At 43.9% G+C, this 25,924-nt stretch overlaps 1 long non-coding RNA gene across 1 annotated transcript in view; it reads left to right on the top strand.

The window, feature by feature from the left end:
- Positions 1-25,924, top strand: part of LOC106041064 (uncharacterized) — a 399,163-nt gene that overhangs the window by 40,606 nt on the left and 332,633 nt on the right. The window contains exons 11-13 of the long non-coding RNA XR_010825713.1: positions 6,430-6,593; positions 11,896-12,098; positions 13,609-14,419. This is a non-coding gene — a long non-coding RNA (uncharacterized lncRNA). The remainder of the gene's footprint in view (positions 1-6,429; positions 6,594-11,895; positions 12,099-13,608; positions 14,420-25,924) is intronic.

The raw sequence follows: 25,924 nt of genomic DNA, 5'->3' as shown, positions 1-25,924 counted from the left end.
TCCACCTGCACAGTCTCCAGCTAGAAGATAAGGTGCACAGTGTGACCTGAGCTGATCTCAGTTCCCACATCCAGATCTCAGTTTGAACAATTGGCCTCAGAGAATTGTGTATGGGGTAAGGAAAGGCTAGGGATCCAGCACTTCTGGAAGGATCCACTGGGTACCTAGAGGTATAAGCTGCTTTGAAAGCAGGTAAATAGAATATGTCTGAGTTAAACCCCCAGTGCCTGCTCATTTGGTATTTTTCATATGTAAATCTATGCCTACCTCAATCTTCCTTCTGCATTTGCATTTCCATTTATATCTTCTTATGAGAAGTCATATGTGAGTTTTAAAAAAAAAGGGGGGGGGGGGAAGGAATGAAAATGGAGAGCAAATAACTTTCAAGAACATAAGATAAAATTGTTATGTTACAAAGGAAAACATGTGACATCTAGCACACCAAAAGGTATTACTTCCTTAAATAAGGCTGGGTTTGAATATTATAAACTGAATGTTGTAGAAGATTAAATGCTAATAATCAGATCAAAAGTGGATATATGAGATGGGAGATGATGCTGGGAAATTGCTTCCTAGACTGAACAAAGACGAGGACTGGAGTAAAGTTATTAGCTCAATTAAGGAGAAAGATATTTTGATGAAACTCTACACTCACTTAAATAAATCAAGTATTTAGGATATTATTAAAAAAAAAAAAGACTTAAATCTGTGGACAGTTTTTATTTGACAGCCTCTATGCCAATGTAATCTCAAGGCTTCTCTGATTATGAATGAGTGTTACAAGAAGTTATCTGCAAGAAATAAACATAACATTTAGCAGCCTTCCAGTATTTTACAAGGAGTTCCTGAAGTGGATTTCACAGATGGGAAATTATTGTTATCCCTGCATTTTATGGACAGGAAGGGAGAACTCTTGTGGTTGCAGCTTTCTCTGTTTTAATCCTCGTCCCTCAGACTTGGGGTAGTACATAGCTCTCCTGGTGCTTCTCCCCTTGTGAGCCAGCTGCAAGGCCGTGAACTCTGCTTTCAAGACTGATTTCAATGATGAAGCATTAAAGAAGCATTTTAGGTTCCAGTGATCCCCAGTGTAAGATATTGGTGGATGCTTATGAAGCTTTTTCTTATATCCCAGTCTGTTAACTTTTCATTAATTCAGGGATACTTCTAGAAACATAAAATGTGTAACAGTGGATTGACTACACTATAACTAAAAGTAAAAACAAAATAACTCCCTTAAACCCCAAAGGCCCTTGCTAATTGACCTGACATGCTAATTAAGCAGTTTTGATCAGAAATAATTAACATAATCCAGCTAGACCAATTAGAACACTGAAAAAAAAATCATAACTTTATAGGAGCTTTAATTTTAAGAGTATCGTTCGCAGTGTGAAAGACCAGCTGATTCAGCAACACAAGCAGGAGTTGTGAGTTGAGGAAACAAGTTATAACCCACTACACATGGAAATAGTAGATAAACCTAAAAGCCATGACAAGACATTTTCTTTGTGGCAGGGAGAAGACGAGCAGAAAACCTTTAAAACTTATTATCACCTCTAGACGAGGCAGGCTGAAGAAGACAGAGTAGTCAGCTCTTGCAGCAGCACAGTGAGAATGATCTAAATGCTGGTCCCACACTGCAGCCACTGTGGCTAGGTGAGAAAATCACAGCCTGTAGGACGCCAACATTTGAAATTTACCCTCGGGAGACACTGTTAGCGATTATTATTTGTTATTTCCACCACAGAAGACTGGAAACCTCAAATCTTACTGCCTTAAATGCAAAGGAAGAGAGAACAAAACCCTACTAATGAAATGAACAGTGAGTGATATGATTGCAAATAAAGTGAGACAGCTGTGTGGGCTGTAAGCTGTGGAGATGGTGCAAACAGTTGCTTAATTTGTTTTTGGGTTTTAAAAAAATAGAGTAGTTCAGTTGGAAGGGATTTACAAAGATCATGCAGTCCAATGGCCTGTCCACCTCGGGGCTAACCAAAAGTCCAAGTGTGTTAGAGAGGGCATTGCCCAAATACCTCTTGAATGCCAGCAGGAACGGGGCATCAGCCGTCTCCCTAGGAAGCCTGTTCCAGCTTTGGCACCCTCCCAGGACAGGAACTTTGTCTTGTGCCCAGGCTGTCCCTCCCCTGGCACAGCTCCGTGCCGTCCCCATGCCTCCTGCCCTCGGTCCCCGGGGAGCAGAGGCCGGCACCTGCCTCTGCGCGTCCCCTCCCCAGGCAGCTGCAGGGAGCAGCACGGCCGCCCCTTGCCCTCCTCTCCTCCAGGCTGGGCAGCCCAGGTGTCCTCAGCCTCTCTCAGGACGTGCCCTCCAGCCCCTTCACCAGCTTCGCTGCCCTCCTCCGGACCTGCTCAAGCACCTCAGGGACCTTTTTATGTCGGGGAGCCCAGAACCGCACGCGATGCTCAAAGCGAGGCTGCAGCAGCACAAAATGCAGCAGGAGAATCCCCTCTGGGGCCGGCCATGCTGTGCTTCGTGTGCCCCAACGTGCGGTTTGTCCCCTTGGCTGCCAGGGTTCCTTCTGGGCTGCTTCCACCGGCCCCCCCAGCCCCTTCCCGCTGAGCTGCCCCGCAGCCCTCGTACCCCAGCTGTGCCTGTGCCTGGCCCTGCTGCGTCCCAGGGACAGCACCCCGCGTTCCCTGGGCTCAGCCTCATGCCGCTGCTCATTGCCTGCTGCCCCAAGCATATCCAGATCCCTCTGCAAGGCCTCTCGTCTCTTGACCATGAACAGCAGCTGATACTGAAATGAGTTGTGAGAATTGAACCCACAGAGATGCTCAGCAGTATGGAAGCAAGAACGGGTGGAGTAATTTGACTTCTAACAGCAAGATGCTACACAGAGTGGAGAGGAGCCACGAAGGATGCAGCACTCCCCAGGATCACACCAAGGATTACTTCTGAGCCATCCTTCTCTCTGGCAGCCAGGAGCCAAGAGCCATGCTCACCTAACTAATGAGGCAAACTCCCAGACAAGGTTCCCCACAGGCTTTAATTAAACCATCTCAATACCTTTGCTATTTTTCATCCCTGTTTCAGCTGCAAGGTGGGGTGTGCTGTCCCGGGCACAACATCCCCAGGTTCCCATTCCAGCCCATCTCTGACGATGTGGTGCTGCCAGACGGTGTGCCGACACACACCTCTGTAAGGGTGGGCTGTGTGGGAAGATGAAACAGCATTTGGATGTATTAGCAAGAAGAATATCAAGCTGCTATGATGTTGCGTTGTATAATTTTGTATTTCTTATTTTTTTCTTCTGGCAGATAGTTGTCTTGAGAATTTAAGCAGGTGCATAGTTAGACTGAGATTTTCAGAACATACATTTTGGTCTTTAGGTCGTAACTGATTTAGCCCCAGGGACAATTTTTAGTAAAACGCTGCATGGAAACCTTTGTGACTGGAAGCTCCCTACCAGGGAGTGTTACATTTGTAACTGCCTATTTAGATACTGATCTAATGTTGAGAGGGTTATGTTGTTTTTTGTTTTGTTTTTAAAACCCACTTAAACCTATTTTCACAAAGTACACTTCGGAGTCTAATACAGGAAAATAGATCCTGTAGGAAACTATCTGCAGATCTCAGCATTTCAAGCTAAGTTCTGTCTTAGAACTTCACTTTCTCTTAGTGGCCTCTAGAAAAGGAGTTCCCTACGCACAAAATAAACACCCTGAAAGTCCCCAAAGCGATGACAGATTTGAACACTTCACATGAAATATTCAGGGAAGATTTTTTGTCCCCTGAACCTTGAGACACACTTTGCTTTCTTGCACGTCCCCAAAATGCCCATCATCTCAGGGAATATGGATTTCAAGGCTCATATTCAGTTGGACTGACTAATTACTTGCGTTGTAATGATCAACCTGCCTAATTTATCACTTCTTTGAACATTTAATTAGCCAACAGTGCAAGACAATTAGGTTCTGAATTAGGATAAATTAAAATGCTAGCTTTGCAGCTTTAAGGATATGCAAGCCACCACCGATTGCTGCTGTGAAAATATTCAACAAAGCAGATAAGAATGCGAAGATCTCAGCCAGGTTAATGATTCTGAAGTAACACAGCCTTTGAAAAGCTAACTATGAAATGTTTCATCACGTATCAATCTGTCTACACCGAAGGACAAAACCAAGAAGCTGAAAATGGCAGTTTCCTCCTCCTCCCTGCACAGCTCCAGCTCCCGCTGGTGAGAGGCTCATCCAACCACCCGCTCCTCTGCTCCTACCCCTAGGTCTCTGAGGTCCCAGTTCAATTCCCATACACATCCACTCAGGGGCAAGGTCACATTTTGCTTTCCTGTAAGCAAAACACTAATCTGTATTCCTAAGTACTCCAAAACTGCTTTGGAAATGTCCCAGTATCAGGCACGTAAATGTTTTTGAACAGATATAAGATAATAAACCTGACTATAGAGCTCTAATAGGAAAAATGAGCATTGGAAATGGCTTAAGATTAGTAGTCAGTGGAGATGCTTTGGTAAAACTAGCAGAAGTGCTTTCATTGTGTTTGCTGTCATTTGGTTTCCATGACTAAGCCATTGTAATAAACTGAAAAGGACCAGGGATAATACTTTCAAAGGTGCTCAAGAATCACAGGCCTAATTCTTGCTGGTTTTTCAAGAGACTCATTCTCAGTCTCACACCTGCAGCACGTATTGAGGTGCCTGATTTGTATTTTCTCAGGATTACTATAGAAATGATGGGACTCTTATCTTTGTATACTTGGGTAAAAGCTGTGATAGAAAAAAAAATTGATTGTCCCAATCTTTGGGCTGTTTTGAAGTCTCTGAGTCTTTGTTCTTGAGGTCACTATTCAAATAGTCACCATGCTGAAGGCACATGCTTGTAGTACAGAGATAAGGACCAGTGGATGCATTTCTTTCTTATCTAATGAATGTAACTCTACAAATGCATTCAGAATCTCCTGAAGAGCCCTCAGAGATGCTCACGTACACGAGTATAAGGTACTGATTGATACGGACACCACTGGTTCTAAGCAGCAACGCCAGTTCAGTTCCAAATAATTCTGACAACGTTTTTCAACGGTGTATTTAGTGCTAATTAGTCCATTTTGGATTGTTTGCCCAAACTACACAATAATATCACTTCATTAAAAAGGCTTCAATTAAAGAAGAGAGAAAAAAGTTCTCATCAGAAAGCTATCTGCACGCATTATACAAGCATTCTCAAATTAGAGATGAAATTACAGCCTTCCTGTTACCATGAGAACAGCAACATTTCTCGCAGCCTGTTAAAATTATTAACTCAAGGAGCATATATCTTTTTAAATTTCATTATTATTTATATGGGGTTGTGTAAGCTTTGGCTAGTCCCACACTAACCACTATTAATCACATATCAAGTGTACTATTGCCAGCATGGAGAGAGCTTCCACCATTTTTTGCCAGCAGCTATAATTAGCTTTTATCCTTCTGTTGCCTTTTTTGTACTAGCAGTGTGTGGACATTAAGGCAGGAACTGTTATAATGAAAAAAAAACACAACAGAAAAGCTTATGTCTCCAGGAATCTTACAGCCTGTGCTCCACAGCAGCTGGCGAGTTCAGTGGTGGTCTGAGTTCAATGGTGTGGGGAAAAGGAATAGCGGCAAGGGCTCAAAGCACTTTGCTGCCAGCCTGTGCTTCCTGCGGGTTTCACTGATGGCATCAGGTCACCCAAAAGCCTGAGTGTGATGCAGCAATGTGCAGAGGCCAGCTTTGCTCACGCAGGACAAGGGCTGTACGTTCTCCCTTCTGGCAGCCATTCGATCCTCGGGCGTGCGTGCTGCCCTGTGCTCTCCTTCTCACCTCAGCAGCAATCCTAACAGTTTGCCTTCAGCAGGGAGAGGCTGGAGGAAAGCTGCTGGGAGCATTTGGCTCTGCCCAAGGAAGATTAACGGCAGGAGTGAGGGTCTGCACCAGAGAGCCTGCTGTCAGCGTGTGCTGTCAGCAAAGCTGGCCTGATTCATGCCGTATTTCATGTGCTTCGCCTGCCCTGATGGCTCAAAGGAGATGAAGGGGACATTCTGAAAATGGGTCCAGCTGCCTCGTTACCCGCCAACACCGGAGTTGCTGTGGCTGCCTGGGCCATCCATCATACTCTGGCTCCTGCCTGGCTGCCAGCTTTCAGGTTATTCCAGGAGAGGGCAACTCATTCAGATGGATGTTGGAAGAAAACACAAGGTGAATTCAGGTGTGGGGGGTGCACAGCTCAGAGGCATTTCAGTCTTTATTTATAGCATGCATATTTACTGGATTCCTGCTCCCATCTCAGGAAAAGACAGATAAAGTTCTAGGATTTTGTAAGTCACCAAAGTCACAAAATTTCTTGACAATTCTGATTCTCTCCTTTAGCTAAATTGCTACCTAGGCACAGTCAGACTTTATTGCCTTAAAATTAACCGTATTCTTTCCTTCTGTTACCAGCCTGAACTATTAGACCAGCTCAAACAAAGCCAGCCCGCAACAGACAGCATAAGTGCGTGTTGGTACACCTTGTCACAAGTTGAGCCCTTTCTGTGGACACGTTGGCTCTGAGGTGGTCGGGCCACACACTACAGATTCCCTGCACTCTGCAAGTGCAATGCAAGGTAAAAATCATTCTGAATTCTTGCTCTTTTTCTTTCTTTAGTGATTTTTTTCTGGGGATGAAAATAGTCACTGTGAAGAGGCCCTGGTCTCCCACTGTCAGTTGTTAGAATATCGATGGCTTTGTGCCCCACCCGTGTGCAGCAGTGCCCTTACCAGGGCTGTAGGTCACGCATCTTACCTATGCTCGTGCTCAGAACACTTGTCATGCTTGTAAATCACAAATGTCTGTGCGAACCAGTCAAGAGGTGTTTCCCAACAAATCTTTTGCAACTGCATCATTTTAATTTTATCTAGGTCCTTATAAAGTACAAAACAATTCCAGAATTAAGAGCGTCTTACGAATGGAGAGCAGCCCTTTAACCCCCACTGAAACCCACTTTAAAGTATGGTCAGGCACAAGGCAGCACAGTAGGACTGGTCCCAGTACAGCCAGCTGTCTCTGAAACACAAAGCATTTGATACAGACACTGGACCTGCATTTTACCAGTCTGAATAGGGCCTCAGCTCAGTGTATTATCTGCAGTGTATAAAATCTAGCAAATAAAGCTAACACTTATTAATAGTACTGGAAATACCTATTTTTAAAAGGTTTTGTATTGTCTCATGTTACCCACCAGATTTTTGGTTACTTGTGGGCCCAGAATCTCTTCTTTAGACTCATACCCAGTGCTTTAATAGTTTTGCTGCCTCATCTTCTTAAAGACCCTAAAGCCTTTGTGATCAATATCCACTTATTGTTTATGAAAATAGAAGTAGGATAATAAAAATATGTTCATACTGAACTATGAGGATGAAGGTAAGATAAAGGAGGAGTATCTCTACAGATTAAAATAGTTTTGAAGATAAGGAATGCCCATGTATTCTGGGGGAAAATAATAAGATTCCAGAGATAAAGTAAACCATAACAATCTTTATGATAATGGGAGAAGAGCACATTAAGAATTTTATTAGCAAGAACTACAAAAATTAGCTTTCCCCATTTTCATTTTAGAACCAGTGAACATTTTGTTTCCATAATAAAAACAGCAATGAAAAGAAAATTGGACACAGGGCATTACACTTCTTCCTCTGCAGGCGAAGATGAAATTCTCCTCTCTCGGAGGACTAATATGGACAATCCAGGCTTTAGCTCTGGGGGCCATGGTGGATATCACGAATGTGCCATCTAACCCACTGCTCCCACCACTTCAGAGCGCACTCTGCATTTGCTGAGCGTGACTTCAGGAGAGTCACACCTTCTCAGCCGTTCACACCAGGAACAGGAATTGTCAGTATACTGATGGATGAGGGGCAAAGTTTTCCCTTACACCTTTCTGCACGTTAGCTGCAAATGAACCCAGAGCAAGGGCCAGTATCCACACGATGCTGCAGCGCAGGACCTCCAGCAGATGCTGACACTGCCTGGCCTGAGCACCGTATGAAGCACTGTGTAATAGTGGAGGTATGACACAGAGCTTAGGAAGAGAAATATCTGCACCATTGTGAAACTGCAACCAGAGGCTTTTTATGTCCTCCCCCCTACTGGTTTAGTATTCAGATAAGGCACTTCGGGATTGCAGAGAACCTACTAGTGACAGAAAGACTCCTTGGATGGAGCTCAAGGGAGTAGAAACTTCCTACAGACAGAGCCACTGTGAGACCTGTGGGGAGCAGAAATCAGCTGGGAACAGCTTAATGTGACTATTGGATATGCTCCTGAAGCAGTCTGAAGAAACTGCTTAGCTTGCCTGAATAACAGGTCCAGCCTACACAGCCAGCACCTTCAGCACTTAAGGTTGTGACTCAGGTACTAGAGCCATTTTGTTGCTATCTGGCAGGCAAGCGTACAATGTCTGGTGCTTCTTCAGTCAGCAGATCCTGAGATAGAATTCAGAAAGTGACTTGGTACCAACATTAACTTGAATTCATACTCCAGAGATTTTGCAATATGACAGCCACTAAACTGCTCGGGTGCAGCTCTGACATGCTTCAGGCTTGGAGGAAAGCTGCTGTTTCCACACCTTTAGCTTTTCTAAAGCACTTTTCACCAGTGCACCTCAGCCACATCATCCTTTCTTAGCACTGTTCATAGAAATATGGGACTTCAAGTTCATGCAGTGCCTCATTGCGAAAGCCCAATTTGGGTTCAGGTTGGCTACTGAAGCCTCTCTCTGTAGGATCTTTACTCCCATCTCAATAAAATGTGCATAGCAGCTCAAGAACAAAATACAACCCCATCTTGTAATGATCATTATGCTGTATTTTGAAGCCCATTTGTCACTTCTCAGGAGCCATTTCTGATATCATAACTTTGCACGCTCACTAACTGTAAAAAAATTGCTGTTTCCAGCATCCAATCCTGAAAGAGAAGATTGCGTTCAGTGATTGCTCCAATTGCATTGCCAATGAGTCGAAACACTTTTTTGCTAGGACCATTAAGCAGACTAGGGGAACATTCATGTATGTTTAATGCTCAGGAAATCAGTACAATTGAATTCCAAGGATCAGAGAGAAAACAAGTAAAATTAGAAAAGTTGATGGAATGAGGAGAGGAAAATGTGCACACATTGCTAGAGAACCTCGGCTTGAAGAAGCTGGCTTGGGACTTCTTGAGACTTTTTGCTGTAGGAATCTTATCCTGGATCAGTCTGTCCACTCAACTACCTTTGTATAAGCACTGGCCCCAAAACAGGAGAGTGAATGTCAGATCCATTACAACTCCTGCAAAGACAAAACAACCAATCCATCACATTTAAGACTTCACGTTAACTCCAATCTCCGATTCACAGCACTGAAGAGTTACCTGATCAACATCTTCACACCACAAAGGCCCAGGTGGTGTCCAGGTTCAGACAGAAATTAGATTATTAGTTTTGAGATGCTACTTGATGGTGTTGAAAATACTGAGTCGGTATTGGACTGACTGAACTCAGTTGATAAAGACTGGCTTAATGTTTAAAGGTGGACACCAAATTGTGCGGGTTCCTGCAGTGAGAACTGGGACAGGCTGATTGACTCCCAGGCCCTGGCAAGACCATCCTGTCAACATGCCCTTCATTGCTCTCTTCCCTTTCCAGGCGTGGGGGAAGACCTAACATCCATTTTTCTGCTAGCAGCAGCTGTGGCAGTGTACAGCGGGGAGGGATGTCCTCTCAAGTATTGCTGCCAACATCTCATGCTGCTTCAGCACTGAATTTTTTTTTCAGGCCACCCTATGAGGTCTGTGAGAAGCAGCACATACTTGCCCCACTGCTGTGCCTCCAAACTCAACCCACAGCACTGAATGCTGTCTCATGGTAACCGGGAACAGTTGTATCCCCTCTTCTCTTTTTGGAGTCTTCTCCATTTTAAAGAAGTGACAGGACTGGCATAGACAGCTCCTATCCCTTTGAACCATTAAACTGCTATGGATCTATTTTATTGCCCTTGATTATGAGTCCTCTCTCTTCACTGAGCTGTAAATAAAAGCTTTTGACTTTAAACACAGCTCAGATATGTCATGATTGAAAACAGCCTGCTGCTCTCTCAACATGTTTATCTAATGTCTGCAGGAGTAAGAACAGGGAGCAGGAGAGCAGATGGTGCAGCTATCTCAGTGCAGAGAGTACAGTCTATGTATGCAATATGTAGACATCCAGTATTTCCTAATGCAACACTATAATTATTGTGGAGAGGGGATTTTATTTTTAAACTGCAGCTTAAATGAAATGATCTCTTCAGACCACACAGGTTCAAGTACAGCTGGAATGATAACAAGCCTTTTCTCAAGGCAGGAGGGAGAATCCCAAATACACAGGCTAAGGTGAGCAGGAACATAGGACAAGGAAGTAGAGCAATAAACTACTGAATGGATAAGGGATTTCTAGGGAAAATAATAAGGGACAGAAGGGTCCCCCCTGGAAACTTTCCTCCTTCACCTTAGACATATTGGAGGGGTAGGAGAGGGCTGGTGTGTCTTGGGAAGAATATCAGGGAAACTGCAAAACTAATAGGGAAAATAAGCAGCGGGATCTTTCCAGAGGGAAGGGCACTGGTGCAAGTCAATGTCAGAATTTATTCTGATCAGATGGCGAACAACTAGTAACCACTTATTCTTCCATCATCCAAATGACAGCCTCTTTCCCCTCACGTCATATGCATTATTGAGTAAGAACAGAATTACAAAGACCTAATTAATCCTTTCAATTAAGTTACCATTTTCATTACTTAATTCTAAGTAAAGTGCTGTATTTTGGACTGGTTCAATAAATAGCCAGTGTCATTTATCTCCCTCCTTCTCATACACAATCTCTGAAAAGCAAAACAGGGCATGCTGAACTTGGCTTAATGAAAAGGCTTCCTTCAGAAGTTACCTCAGTAAGGCAATAGCACAAGGAGGCATATATCCCTTTGAAACAGGACTGGGGATTATTAGTTATTTGTACAGAAGGGAAGAGATTGGTAATAAGGGGGAAATAATGTTTAGGTAATTTTTTAGTCCTCCGAGTTTAGAGCAGAGAGAGTTGAGGTGCTGGTGGGCGAGGGCACGAGTGTGCACGGTGCTGTGCAGGGCGATACAAAAGGCTGTCCTGGCTCTAAATGGCTCAGCCCAGAAAGCCATTCTTTGTAGTCAGGGGGCCTGTGGGCAGACAGTGCTCCACAGTACCCCAGGTGTAGCAATCTGCAAAGTGAATTGAGAGCTAGGGCCTGCATTTGGGCAAGAACTGACCAAAATAGCAGCTGCGTAATGGAATTTAAGAACTGCTGCACAACAAAGGAGTCGCAGCGATGCCCTCCGACAGTCATTCCTGCCAGGCAATCTGAAAGCATTTTCCTTCTTCAGTGATCTGAAGCTTCTGAAATGATTATATACTTTCCATTTCCCCCTCCTTCCTGAGATAACAGCAACAGAATACTTAGCGATATCGCTACCATTGCTAATTTTGCACGGTTGTCCATAATTTACTTTACCTGTGTTCTCATTTTCCCCATTTGTAAAGTACAGCTTGTACCTACATCAGAAGAGCTTTAAAAGGAAAAAGGGATTTATATTAAGCACGATTCTAATCTCTTCTGTAGTGTATATAAATAACTTATGCACTGAAAATTCAGCCCCGTATTCTGCAATATTTAGATTAATAGATCTTTTTTTTTTATTACAAAAATAATAAAAATTACAGAACACTCAGAAATAAGTGGCTGGCTAAAGCATTGTTTTCTAGCAGAAAATATTTGTAAGTGCAAAATGACCTTATAGTCACAGGCTGCATGTAACAGCGGAGATCTGTTGAAAAACAATCCTAAGGAGGTGCCAAGATTTTATTATTATTTTATTCCTTGCAGGTTCTTGTAATGTTGGAAGGCCAGAGTCCTGAGAACTGGGTGCAGAACAGGAGCTCCCTGTTGGTGCTTGCCAGCAGGTTGGGAGGAAAACAGCCCCATGACAGCAGCCCAGTAGGGAAGAGAGTGCAAGTGAGGAAGGGCGCTTGGTTGGACCACTCGGGTCTCATCTGCCTGAAAGAAGCTGTGGTATTTTCATTCAAATGGTATGTTCTCAGCAACTTTAAAGTAGTGGCAAACACTGGTGCTAGGGAGTGTCTGGACAGGAGAACCAAGTTTATGTTTTCTGGGTAATGTGGCCATTCTGTTAGACTAATTGCAGATATACTGTGAGAGGCCCATAAAAATAGTTTATTCTGGTTATAAGGACTTATGAAGGAGTTTTTATGCTGCTGCTACCGTTCCAAAAGAGCTGCATCATGAAGCTGCAAGAAACAACCTCTAAGTGCAAATTTGATGCTATCATAGCTTCTGCAGCAATACTACAACCCCCAGCAAGCTGGGGCTGAGGATGATGGTAACTGCAGGAGCTTCCTACCCATCACAAAGCTGTGGTCTCCCTTCAGTGCATTACATTCTTTAATCCCTGTGTGTAATGTTGCTGTTTGAGAGTGAGGAAGTGTTATTCGTTCCTGAATGTCCTGAAAATTCAATTGAAGTCCCCAGGATAATGAGTGTAAACTTGAACCATTAAATCCCATGGCCTAATCTCCTGAAGAAACCAGGCCTTTGTGACCACATTGTCAATCTACCTCCAAAAAAACAACCAACCAAAACAACCCCTCAAACTTAAAAACCTGCTGACCCATTTTAACAAAAATGTACATAGCATAAATACATTCCTATAAAGTTTATGTCAGTTAGTGTCAACCTAACATAGAGACACAAATGAGCACCTCTGCCAGTGACAAGGCAAGTGGGCCTCGGTCATTGTGCTCAGCTTGGAGGTTACTGTCTGGCCTGTCTTGCTCAGTGTGGCTCTCACAAAGGAGAGCTGTGGTTACTCTGAGTGGAAAAAGAAGGGTAAAAAGGAACAGAAGGGTCAACTTCATAGGAAGTTCAACTCCATTAGCTCTGTTGTTCACAGAACAACTTTGTGTTTTTATTTTAGACCACTAGAAATCAAAGCTTTCCTTTCTAGTACCAGAGCAAATGGGTGAAGCAGTTGGAAATTTCTGAAAATGTTAATGGCGATAGTAGTAAAGGTTCACTCTGTTTGGTTCTTTTTCTAATGAATTCTGAGTATAAAAGTATATTTTAATCATGGAGTATTTTTAAAGTAGTTCATAGCGTTGTGTTTTTATTATTATTATTTAATACAATGATTCCTCTTCTCTAAACTACTGAATTATTCAGGAAAAAAAATCCATCCAGTACTTCCTCCACTGACTCGAACAAGTCAGGGCTGAAGTAGTATGTTTTAGAATGGGACTCAAGCTATTTATTTAAAAGCCTTTGTACGTAGTCAGCTGGCAAACTATGTCCAGCAATGACAAGTAGACTGTTCTACGGTCAGAATTCCTCACAACACCAAAGGAAGAAGCCCAAGTCATCTGAATGACCTCAGTCACCCCAATTAACAGCAAAGCACTACTTAAAGTCCATAGGCTTGACTGAGCTTGAACACTGTGTTCAAAGAAATACTGAAGATTCCAGATGTCTCACATTTTCTATGCATTTATAAAAATAAAATGACCTTTTTCTGACTTTTTACAGCAAAAATAGAAATTAATCTGAAGTGTTCTGTGGGATTTTGCTGTCCTTGACTCAAAGAGAAGCATGCTTTCCCTTCACGTCACAGAACAGTCTCTAAAGCTGCTCACGAAGGAGGCTGGTGGTCTGTGCAGTCCGTACTGTCAGACGGTTGGCATCTGAACCTGTTGGCTGGCTTTTCTTTTTGGTCACTTCCATGGTGAGTGGTAGATGGGGCACAGCTGTGAGCTCTGAAAGTAGTTCTCTGTGTATTATTGCTACAGTAAACAGTTGCGCTGAAGAGAAGAAAAAAGTAATCTATACAAGGTGATGGATGATTGCACTCACCATTTGTAACGTTTTAATAAAATTGTGGGAGGGTTTTTCCTCCCTACCGCATTCCCAAAATCAGGTAATTTTTTAAAACCTCTTTCATAGTCACAGATATTACATCCTTCTTTTTAAGGTTAGAGATATTCCTATTTTAACAAGTACTTAAAAGGCACAGAGGTTTTTCCTGTAGCCCTTTCAGATGGCAAGGTTGATATGTCATTCACACAACTGCAAACTGCTCCCACAGCCCTGCGTCGCTTTAAGATTCCCCCCCCCCCCCTCCAAGTGGGGCACTATTTCCTCTCCTCAAGAGCCGGGCTCAGGAGGGCTTTGACAGCCTCAGGAAGGCTCGAGAAGGAGGCGAGCACCCTTCGTCCATAGCCGGGCACTTCCCCTTACTGCCACAGCAGGTCGTCACCTGTAATGGCAGCGCAGCTGTGAGGAGAGGCGGCGCCTGGGCGGGAAGGCCAGGGCGGCAGCGGCTGTGTGGTGTGGTGCGCAGGTGAGTGGGTCTTCCCTCAGACATGGCTTCTAATTGCGTGTGGGGAGCATGTGTGAAGTGAAATGAAGGGGTCTGGGGAGCTTCGGAACACGGTGGTATTTGCAGGTCTAAGATGGAGCTTGTGCTGGCTTTGCTAGGAGGGTGGATGAGCTGGTTTGTGTGTGACAGAAAACAAGGCACGGGGCAGTGGAAAGGAACTTAGAAACCCGATGTTTAAAAGCACAAAACAAACCTCATGGAACCTCAAATTTAAAAGCATCACAGTATAAAACACAAAGAACTGTAGTTGGTTGGTGGAGTGGGGTGGGGTAATATATTTAACTACTGGCTTCATCTGAGCTGGGGCTGCAGGCAGGCTGGGCCCCAGAGCAGCTGTGTGGAGGTGCCTCTGAACAGGGATACGTGAGGTTTTTCTCAATGTGTGCAGCACTTAGGTCTAATTCTCCTCTGATAAGATGCATTTTCATTGCATGTTAGTCATAATTAGGTTCAAACGTAGCTCTGAAAGCAAAAGTGCCGGGCAGCTCCGAGGCAGTTCGGGGACGGTGAGCCCTTGTCAGGCCCGGTGGTGCAGGTGTGCTCCTCCAGCGCCAGCCAGGTGGAGGAGGATCTGGCTGAGGAGTAAAACGCTGACTAGACCATGCTGAGATACATCCTTGAGAAAAGACAGAGATTCTAATTATGTGAAACAACCTTCTCAAACTTCCTGGTAAGGATAAGAGAATAAATTAGGCAGTTTGGTACGTGAAGGGGTTCGGGAGAAAGGAGCTTTACAAATGCTGTAACACCGCTGACTAAGTGCTGATTTACAGTAATTCCTTTCATTTCTTTTCTAATTAAACATCTCCTGAAGGATCAGGCCTGTCAATGTGATCTGAGGCCTATAGCCTGAAGTGTGAAGTGAGGCAAATTGCATGACTTACTTGCAATGATAGAGTCATTTTGGAAGGAGATTGAAAATCAATACTTGTCATCCCTGCGCAGTGCTCTTTATTCAGAGGGGCAATTTGTAAGTGTAATCTGTATGAGTGTAGTGGGAGCATACAAAGTTACAGTACTAGTCATGCAGAGTGAAATGACAGAATATAAAATATAGGCTTATTGCCATTTTTATTCATATTAATGTCAAGGAAGCTTATTCATAAGTGCAACATTTTAATTCAGTGCTGTGCAGCCAGGCCACTCGCTGCAGTTTTTGGCTTAGGCTGCAATCACCATAAAGGGTACCAGTGGCTGACATAATTTGTCCACTGACAATGTTGGGCAGTATCTGTGTTCATCTGCTTTCAGCTGTGGCAAGGCAAACAAAGGCTAAAAAAAGAAATGGATCAACCCCACGTATGCAGAGAAAACAGCAAACAAGCTCTTGGTGATCATGGGGCTTAGTCAGACTCGAAGAGGATGGCAGCATTGGAGTGCAGATGCAATCACAGAAGACAAGAGGCACTCAAGAGCTTGTGCTTTTCTCAAATGAGAGTACTCAAGAGAAGAAGACTGACAGCTCTGGCTTACTCCAAGCATAATAAAGTCAGGTGCCTTGTTAGCTTCTCCTTGTAACTCTGGCAGTTCACTTTAAACTGTACTGGTAACTGCAAAAAGTTCTCCTCTCAAATTTTTCCTGAAATGCATTTGCTGGTTATGATGATTGTTGGGACAAATTAGTTAGGATAAATTAGAGAGGGACAAATGGGCTGTGGTAGCACTGTTGGGCTCATTTTGCGTATTCGCTGAAACAGAGCTGGAGAAGTGAGCTGTAATTCTAGTCAGCACTGCTACCACTGTGCTGGCTTAAGTACTTTATCATGCTGGAAGAAACTGTGACATCATAAAATACAGTATGACATCTCTCTCTGGAAAAGGAGTTTAAAAAGAATGACACACAGTTATTTAGAAAAAAAAGCACCGTTGTTATTTAGAAAGCACTCCTCTCCTAACAGCACTAATCCCTTCCCAAGATAAAGAGATTATAAAACCAGCTTAAATCCTTCCTGTGGAAGGCTAGTGCCCAAAAATTATCCTGAGGAGAATGTGGGTTTCTTATAGGTGTGTTTTACGTCTCATCTGGCTCAGAGGGAATTTTAAGTAGCTGTGTTTGAATTTTTTCCTGATTGTGGGGACGGTTCCTTTGCACCCTCCCCTAGCCCAAAAGGTAGAGTAGCCAAACCAAAACCAAATGCACTTCCTACAACTCCTGGCTTACATTGTAATTGTTTTTAAACAATAAAAAGGTTTCATAGAGACAGTCTGGTCCTGAGGCATCCATGTCTATTTTCTATTACTTTGGGAAAACAAAATAAGTGAGAATTATGAAAAAAAAAAAAAAGACTTACTAAATTGGGAAGGGAAGGCTAATTTCAAACATCTTTTCCCCATTTAAAGGATACTTTGGGAACCAAACCTGTTGACAAAAGCAGGTGTTCAGAGACATGAATTGCCAAAGCAGTTCTAAAGCGCTGCCCCACAAGGCTCCCAGACCTCGTCCACGTGGGTGGGAGGAGCAGGAGAGCTCAGTGACATGCTTCTTGCTGCTGCTGCATCTACTCCCAGCCCACCCGAAAGCAATTGACATGCCGTGTTTCCTGCAGATGGACCACAAATGGCACATGTACTGCTGATGCGCTCTGGCACTTGGGGAATGAGATTGCATTTGCCAGTTAGCTCGCCAGCAGCCAGATTTAATTTGGAAAAGAATGGTCCACAGTTGTTGCAGAAATAGCAAAGAGCAGATTTTTAATCATCCTCTGTTCCTCCCTGTTCAGTCTCATCCCCTAATTGGTAAATGAGAGGCCCAATCAGCTCAAATCAGGGGAAAAATGTGTCGGAAGCAGCCAGGGAGACAGAAAACAGAGGTACCCACTTCTTGATATCATGATCTTGCAGCTGTTTACAAGTCAGATTTAGCTAATCAGAGGGTCCCAGGGAGAGATTAGTCTCTCTTTCTAGATTCTGTGTGTAAATTGTGGTAGAAAAGAGCTTTTTTCCACTTGCTGCCCTGATTATTTTTGCATGCTGTTGACTGTTTGCAGTTTTATCCACCAGAAGGGACATATAATGTAGTTTTATGTTTGTAGATAAGCATAGCTAGACTGATCAGAAATTAAAATATTTTTAACTGGGTGTAGTAAAGAAGTAAATTTCCTATTTGCTGTGTTTATTAGTCATGGTGCTTTTCCTCTCCCTGTATTTCCTCACTGGTGGTGTACTTCCCTTCAGTCTGAATTAATTGCTTAGTCCATGAGCCTGAATTGCAGGACGAGTGGCTCAGCCTCGAGACCTTCAGATGCTCGAGCAGGACTTGTGTTCAGCTGACAGCAGCTCAGCAGTTGGCCTTTTGAGATACTCCAGTTGAAGAAAATTGAAATTGCATCTCACTAAGGGATGTCTGGCTTGGTTTGTGGGTGATTGCTCTTAAGGAGAACGGATGGTGCTGTCCCACCGTCGGGACAGGACATCCCCTTCTGGGCAGGAGGGATGGCAGAGCAGAGCCCTGAGCATGGATCAGCATTCTCACATTCTGGAGCATTGGCCCCAGACTGGTTTAGACCCATTTCTTGTACACTGCTCTTACAAAGCTCTTGGCTTCCACCCCACGATCGAGCTCCAAACGTGCTGCATGTGTTGGGCCATGTGCCCTGCTGCCGTAACGCCTCGTCTGCGCCGCGCCGTGCTCTGCATCTCGGCTGTGCGGGCTTTCTCCCGTGGGCCTGAGCAGCCGACTGGCAATTCCTGTTGCTACAGGATTATCCGTGGGACTGGGTAGCTGGAAAATGATGTGTTAGACCTGTAATCTCAGCTGGCCTGGGGATTTTTATTTATGGTTATTGTTGTCTGCACTTAGTATTCTGTTATCTGCTGGTTACAAATGTGCACTTTACAGGCTGCTGTGTGTTTCTCGTGTTCTTTTGTGCTGCTTAAGTGGGTTCTCATTGGCTTTAGTCTGTCAGGCTCTCTGGAGCTTTAGCATGGGATTTGCAGGAGTACAAAGGAATCCCAAAGGCTTCTGAGCATATCAAATGTGGTCCTGGGAGTCTGGCGACCTGGGCCTGCAGCGCTCTGCGCAGTCTCCTGCTTCCTCTTGGAAAATGACGGATTTATAAAAGGCATCAGCGAGTATTTCATAGGTGAAAGTTGATTCAGCTGCAGACGAAATCTCATTGACTCCAGCCAGGCCAGGTTTGAGCACTGAGCACCTGACCCGTCGTCTATGAGCAGTACTGAACTGGCAGGAGGGTGGCCAGGCACCGCGTATGTGAGCATTGCTCCGGCTGCCCCTGCCCTCTGCCTTGTGATCCAAGGGGGGGCTGCGCGGCGGTGGCAGCTTGGGAAGCTACCTGGAGCAAATTGAGACAGGAGGGATTTGAATTGTCCTTTGGGGATACAGTAACCATGGAAACCAAAGGGAAACTGTTTCTCAACTTTGTTTCGATGCCAACCTGATGGCTTAAAAACTCTTCATTAATACTTTGATATGTTTGAGGCTGAGTGCTGTGTACAAGTTCTTCTGGGGAGTAAACAAAAGTATAGAGATTAATAATGGAGAAGTAGGGGAGTGTTTTTACATCAGGAGAGTCGGGTGTGTTGGTTCTGATGAAGCAGTGCCAATTGACTCATGCTCCAAGCCCCTGAAGTGATGGTTTGCCTTGGGACTGGGCTGGGTACTGGCTTGTGCCTTGCTAAGTATTGCGGTTCTAAACTCTTACACTAACTGGCAGTTCAGCTGGAGCAGCCTCGAGTACAGATGTGGTTACACTGGTATGAACATTCTTGGCTCCTTCAAAGCTGCAGGGGTGTTCTGGAAGTCAGACCGGTCATTTCTGAGGGATTAGAGCTGTACAAACAGTGTGCACCACGGGAGTGTGGGGCATGCTTGGATCCCATGAAAATGTAAGCTCAATACTCTATCAGAAAAGCAAATTAAAAAAGTAAGTCATCAAGAAACAGACAGAAAATAAAACTATGTAATTGTACAAATCCATGTCCGACCCATATCCTAACGCTGCGTGGCGTTCTGCTGCCTGTATCCACTGTGTTAGACCTGGAGAAGGCTTGGAGAAGGGTGACACCGGTTGTCAGCGGTGAGGAGCGGCTGCTTTGAGAGAGGTGACTGCATATGTCAGCGCTCTGCAGATTTGGTGGAGACACAGCAGAGCTCTGCAAAACCGTGGGTGGCCCAGAACGGGCAGAAGAGGATTGTTTGTTCAGTCCCTGTAGTGCAAAACCCCAGGGGTATGGGCAGGGGTAGCAGGTGTTGAAGGCAAACGGAGGTGTTAATACATCTGTGAATCTGCTGGCCGAAGACCATTGTACAGGCAGAAAGAGTATGTGGGTTCCAGGGAGTCTGCACAGTGTTTGTAAGAGATGTCTCCTGAGTGTTACCGGATGGACAAACAATGTTAGCTTCTTGACTTTCCCTGAGCAGAAAACGCTCAGAGGCTGTGAGGTACCTGGGGAGCAGCACGGACGTGCACAGCTCTTGCTCTTCTCTAGGGGTCACCTTACCCCTGTCAGGGTGCTCGGCGAGACGGGGTTCTCTCACCTTCTTGGCTGGCTTAGTCAGAGCATTAATGTGCAAGCAGATACGCTACACAGAAGTGGTTGGGGCTACTGATGTCTACCTTATGCACTTATCTTACAAGTTTAATTCATTTTTAATTGCTTATAATACTGCTCACTGTGGAATGTCACATCTCTACTGACACTAGCTTTTTGTTTGCACAAATAGGATGTTTGCAAAGTGCAGGATTATGCACCAGTTATTTTTTCATAGAATTGCTTATCTTTTCAGAGATGTAGAAGGGGAAAAATGAAATGGCTCTGCAGACTAAATGAAATGAGCTATTTTTTCTGTAGACTACTGCTAATTTTTTCCTACTTTTTTTTTTTTTTTTCAAAAATCACGATTCTGTTTCTTGCTATAACATTATTTCTTATACAATTAATTCTACTTACACAGCTTGCACGTAGAAGTATCAATGTGGAGGTGGTCAGGACACTTCCATCTGAGATCTGGCTGGGGGTTTTCTGTCCCTGCTGCTGCCTGCGTTACAGCCACGCCGTGATGCTCAGCATCAGCCTTGCTGGAGCCAGGGGGAGTGCCCCAAGCCTGGGGTTTGGTTTCTGCTGGTCCAGCCAGCACAGACAGCAGCAGCAGGGTTTTCCCGGAGCTGGGGCTTTAGCCCATGCTCCTGATGAAGAGATGAGCTCTGCAGATGCCCCACGCGAGTATCAGCCAGCATGGGGCACCGAGGTGGTGTCCGACCAACTTGCGCGCGGACCCGCTGCCCCCTGGCTCAGCTTTGCCACCTTGTGGGGTGTGGGTCCTTCCACGAGCACAGGCTGGCACTGATTGAATAGGATGCTTACTTTTGTAATGAATTTATCGTTAAAGGTGAATTATCCCAAATCTGCTACAACCTCTAATGCGTTTGATATTTTAGAGTCACTTAAAATAAACAAACACTGAAGCTAATGTTCCCAGCAATCTGGAGGGAATTAACATCACACTGCAAAGGGTGTTTAAATTACTTCTAAAATTCTAATTAGCCCGTGAACAGCAGTATATGTGGGACAAATTGCCTGGCTTCAAAACAAGACGATCAAAAAAGACAACAAAGGAAAGCAAAGGGTGGAGGATGGCAGACGTCAAATAAATGAAGCCGACCCCATCCGTTTATTTAAGTAATAGCCTATTTTGTGGCTTGTGTTACATTGTCCCATGTTTACAGTGCTCTGGGAGATCAGGAGGCAAAGGAGAAGCTTCAGTGGGTTAGAAAAAGAGCTCGACAACTAAAAATGATGGCAATAAAATCCCAGATGCTTAGTTGCAAAGAAATTAGCTGGAAACCAGTTTGGGGTGGTTGTTACTGGAATAATCAAAACAATTGTTCTGCCATAGACTCCACCTTTCCCACAATTACTTCACTTCCTCTATTCATATATAAACCAGAAGGAATTAGATCAGAGGCATTTGTAGCTCTAAATGGACTGTCCGCCCCCCCAGAAATTTGGAGTCCAGAGGATTTTCACACTTTTGTCTTTCTTTACTGTGGGTGTGCCAGCAGGCAGTAAAACACCACCCTGCAGCGGGATGCCTCACCATGCGCTTGTGCCTGCTGCCAAGATCTGAGATATTCTTAGGAGAGTTTCCATGGACGGATTCTGTCTGTCAGTGCTTACTACTGTTGCCCTTTTAGAGACCGTCTGCTTCAGTCATGGAAAGTTGAACCATGCTCTTGTCAGGTTTGTGCCATATAACTCGAATAGGAATTTATTTATTTGTTTTTTTGGTCTTTGCAATAGTGCGTGCTTTTCCCCAATATGTGATCAGTTTTGCTTGTTTTGGCTTAGTGCTGTTGGGTTAACTGTAGCCTTCCAATGATGGATACTGGAAAAGCAACAGTTTGCCTTGGGTTTCCTGGGGTTTCTGTGGTTTTCTTTGCTAAACCAAATCCTTTTCCTGAATCAAGAGGACTGGAAGTATTACATTCTCTAATTTTTTTTCCTTATCTCAAGTTTTTAAAGTCTCTTTAAAAAGGAGATATTAAAGAGAAAACAAAAACAAACAAAAGCTGTTAGTCACTTTTCATGCAGCTTGCTTCTGCTAGTTAATAGGCAGCCTTGATTTGTTACGTCTGACTCATGGCATCTCTGGCCTAAGTTCAGTTCAGAGATTTTGCCCCTTCAAGTGGAAAGAAAAAAATGATGGGCATGGCTGTGATTTCTGCCCCTTGCTATGAGGTGATCACTGTCCCAGGCAGAGTGCTTCCATCCACCTGCAGCTCTGCACAGAGCCGTACTGCGCCTGATGCTGATATTTGCTCTTGTACCATACTGATTCATCTGATCCTCAAATGTGTGAACATTTCATTCCACTCTGAAGCCTACTCCATGCAGCTATTTTTTCTTGCACATTGTTGAAACCCAAAGACGGAAAGAAAACACAAGTAGTAATGAAGATGTCTCTCTGGGACCCACGGAAACGTGTTTCCTGGATAATACCTTTGTAATAAAACACTGGGTTATGCTCCAAGTTACAGGAGGGCTTTTTCTAAAGTTGTCTTCATTTCAGCCTATCACCTTCACAGATCCCAGACCTGGAAATGCTCGGGTCCTGAAGAACCAGCTGTTGAGATTTCTGGACGTGGACTTTTAGCTCCTTGCTGCTGGAAGTTTGCAGAGGACCAGAGGCCAGACCGGAAATTGTCTTTTCAGTCTCAGACCACAGCAGAATGCCTGTGTCCATGGCTCTGCTGAACCTCTGCGTGTTCATTAAGTGTCCCTATAGTTCCTCTTCCCAAACCATATGTTTGTGTTTTTTGATTAAGGTGTTTTGAAACTCTTATTTTCTTTAAAAACAACAACAAAAAAATGCTGGAAGTGTGGGCCATTAGCTTTTCCAGTGCATGAGGCAGCATTTCTCTTTGAAGAGATGAGATTAAAATGTTCAGTCCGAATGTTTCTAGGTGTCCTATAATAGTCATTAATGTAAATTAGTTATGTATTTCATTAACTAGGCCAAAACTTACACTCTGGCTGACTGCTGAAAAAGAAAAAACCTGTCTGAATTAGATCAAAGAAATTAGAATAAGAACCACTCAATGGCAGCAGTTAATGAACTGTAACTAACTGAAAAAAAAAAGTCTCCTTCCAGTAGCAAAACAGCAAGAGAATCGTTCTGTTGTGTAAATGCTCCGAACACACCATTTGCATTACCCTCCACCATTAAATTGCCTAAACATCCCTAAGGGGCTTCCCTGCACACTGTGCCAGGCTGCGTAGCCACAGTACGTTTCAGCAGTGTCCTTGACTCTGACTTTGATTTCCAGGTCCCTGAGACATTGCAAGGAGAGCCGCAAGGGGGAAGATCTCGTGTCTGGCTGTAAAAACACCTCTGCTCTGCCTCACTTGTGTGAGTCCCCCCAGTTTTATTGCTTTCTTGCTACCAGGCTCAGCCATTTCCTCAGTGACTGCATTCACCAACAGACATCGATCTACAGGTTCTTCCCTCCAAGTCTCTGGCTTGATTCAGCTGTTGCAGAAGCAGCTCAAGCTGCAACTGGGATGAACAATGCACTTCTTTGGCAAAACTGTTGAACTTAAAGCAGTTGTTGTCCTTCAGACTTCTTTCAGAGTGTACAGATCCTGCATCCAGTCTGCAGTAGTGCCTGTCTGGCTTACCCACAAATTTCATCTGTGAATAACTTCTCATGTTGGGTACCTTGTCCCTTAGAAACCAGGAATCTGAACCTGAGGGCCTAATTTCAGTATGGGAGATAAAGTAGAGATAATGCATTATTATCCCTCTGTCACAGATGGAGGGAGGAGGTGGGAAATGATTTATTCAAAATGATTTGTGGTATCTGAGGTCTAGATACAATCTACAGACAGCTGACCTGGGCTCCAGTGCCTCAATCTGAAGCGGCTCTCAGCTTCCCCTGAGAAGGAATCAGGATTGAATCCAGGCTGTACACTCAACCCATGGCTTGAGAGAGTGCCCAAAACTGTGCTTACCTCATTGCAAACCATAAAGCAATTTTTTTCAACACTTAAAACAAAAGTGGTCTTAAATTTCCAATTTTTGTCATATGCCATTATTTCTAAAGGACAAAATCTCTTCTAAAAATATATCTGCCATTTTTTATTCTGAAAGTGTTAATTTTTGGTAGTTGCAAGAATGCGTTAATTTCTAAAGGAATAGTCACTGCTGTCTGGGAAGTAATTTTTATGAATAGTTTTTATTTCCTGAAAGTACAAATATGAAACTTATGAAAATAATTTAAATCGCATAACTCAAAAACAGTGACTGAAACAGATTTTTCAAAGTGGGCAATATTATTGTTAATGAATAAGTTATTAATGCAAACCCAGACTGGGAAGGGTGTGTCCAAGAAAAGATTTTTAGGTACTGTTTTTCTGTGCTTTGGGATAAGATCTACAAAGATAATGCTGAAAACTCTTAGGGCATTCCTTTCCAGCCTTGCTACTACTACTATTTGTGCAATACTTTTCTGCTTCACAGTAGGCCTTCTGTCAAAACCAGGGCACAGTGTTCCACTCTGAATTATATCCATGATGCTGATATGGGAAGGGATGTGAAGAGACTTAGCAGAGACTGTAATGAGTCTTTAGAGGAGCAGGAGCAGGTTGCCTGCTGTGTGCTCAGGCACTGGTTTCCCATGTCGAAACCTGGCACATAACCTGGCACTCTAGAAGATGCTATTTGGCAGGTGGTATTGATTTCTGGGTAAGAAAAAAATCCAGAACAAAAAAGTTTTTTTCATTTGTCTAGCTTAGGTTCACAAAGACCAGCATAGTTCATCTTAATTTCTTCAACAGAGACAGGTCTTACACCTTCTTGAACTGATACTACCAGCTTTACCATGCCTTTTGTTCCTCAAGTCCCTACGTAGTGACTGGATATCTCTCTGAGCTGATTTACATTAAAAGATAGGTATTAACATTCTTGTCACATCAGAATGACCAGATTTTTTTCTCTGCTTGCAACAAATACGACCAGAGAAATTCAAAATGTGGCCGTAATGTAATAGCCAGACCTTCTCTGAACTGTGTCAGAATCCTGGATCACATCGAATCCTTTCCTTTCTCTCCCCCAAAGCATTGATTTCAGCCTATTTCCTGACTTAGATTCTCATCGGCTTCTTGTAGTATCTTTCCCCTTACAACACAACATCAATGGTAAAACAATTGGAATTGGATTTCTCATACAAGAACGAGCTCCCACAATCTTAGGGAGTTCAGAGCTGTGCAGAGATTGAGTCAGAAAGCCTTTGAATTTGGATTTCCCAAGGGGCTGTTGGGTTTTATTTACATTTCCTATTTCCTGGCAGAGATGTCAGGTGGTGTTTTCTGAATTTCTCTTCAGGAACGGAACAGGAGTGTAAGACACGAACAAAAGGTACTGTAAATTGCGAGCGGCTGCTAGGAGGCACCCTTGCTCTGATCCACCGTACCTGTACTCCAAGCTCCTCTGCTGTGTCCTAGACCTGAAAACAGCTGGCTACACATGCCAGTGGGCTGTCTTTTAAATTGGATATTTGCTCCTCTTGTGCCATTCTTCGAGCTCTTTCCAAACTCTCCCTCCTCTGTCTGCAAGAGTAAGTGCAAGGCCTGGGAGATGGAAGGCTCTTCAGCGTGACAGAGTATCCTGTAATGCAACATAAAAACACAGTGAAAACTGTTAAAAGTGCAGTCCAGGGGAGACTGGTAAATGCTGTCCTTCCCAAAACCTGGCTTGCTCACACTGATCTGTACTAGACCTGTGTGCCATCTTGCAGTAGAAAGTTTGGAGATGCACTTTCATCTTGTTTGTCCTTTTAATGTCAACATCCAGCAGCATTTATCTGTCAATCTTTTTCTCCTCCCTGTAGAAGAGCAGAGAAGAGGGGGGAGAACCCAAAGCCTAGCAGTTTGACCTTGCATCATTACAGCAATCTCAGTGGAAGCCATTCGATTTAAAAATAATTAACAGCATCATGTTTTTATTTC

The sequence above is a fragment of the Anser cygnoides genome, chromosome 18 (assembly GCF_040182565.1).
Source record: "Anser cygnoides isolate HZ-2024a breed goose chromosome 18, Taihu_goose_T2T_genome, whole genome shotgun sequence".
Lineage (NCBI taxonomy): Eukaryota > Metazoa > Chordata > Aves > Anseriformes > Anatidae > Anser > Anser cygnoides.
Note: the sequence above shows the minus strand (reverse complement) of the source record. Positions and strands in the feature narration are given on the sequence as shown.